Source organism: Chaetura pelagica, unplaced genomic scaffold (genome assembly GCF_000747805.2).
Source record: "Chaetura pelagica isolate M959 unplaced genomic scaffold, ChaPel_1.0 scaffold290, whole genome shotgun sequence".
Taxonomy (NCBI): domain Eukaryota; kingdom Metazoa; phylum Chordata; class Aves; order Apodiformes; family Apodidae; genus Chaetura; species Chaetura pelagica.
In genome coordinates this window covers 93,204-94,004 of record NW_009951792.1, presented here as the reverse complement: position 1 = coordinate 94,004, position 801 = coordinate 93,204, and positions in this window count along the sequence as shown.

The following is an 801-nucleotide window of genomic DNA, read 5'->3' as shown; positions in this document are numbered from 1 at the left end:
GGCCCCTCTCTCCCCTCTTCTGTCCCCCCACCCCAGTCTCAGCCCCTGCTGGCCCCTCCATCCCTTATATCCCCTGTTGCTACCCTGCCAGCATGGTCTTTGGGACTGGGGAGACACGGGCCTTGGGGACACGCCATGTCTTGCTCAGTAGCACCCCACGGGACTCCCCACACCCACTGGGGATATGGGTTGTGTCACCCTGGCCAGGCCAGGGATGTGGGTGGCTGGGCTTGCGTGGCCACGGATGTCAGGGTGTTTTCCTGGCACTGGTTTCACTTCCCATGCAGTTCGTGGGCCCGGCTCGGGGATGGCCCGGCTGTGACTCACCTGGGGCGCCACCCCGGAGCTGCCACCCGCACTGGGATATCCACATAAGTTTGGGGTGCCCTAGGCCATAGGGTCTCCCATGCCAGGGGGTCCTCCACACCACAGTGGGGGTCCCCAGCTCATGATGAGGGTCCCCAGGCCATACCAGGGTGTTCTCAGCCTATAGTAAGTATCTCCAGCCTGTGATGAATGTCTTCAGGCTGTAAAGGGCTATACTGGGCGTCCCCAGCCTGTGGTGAGGGTCCCCAGCTCATGGTAGAGTCCTCAAGTTGCAGGCCATATGAGTGGTCCCCAGGCCATGCTGAGCGTCCCCAGGCCGTGCTAAGGGTCCCCGGGCCGTGCTAAGGGTCCCCAGGCCATGCTGAGCGTCCCCAGGCCGTACGAGGGTTCTCCAGGCCGCAGTGACGGTCACGGGTGCCCGGCCCGAGGCGAGGGCCGCGCTCGGTCACCATGGAGACCGACTCAAGCCCCGCC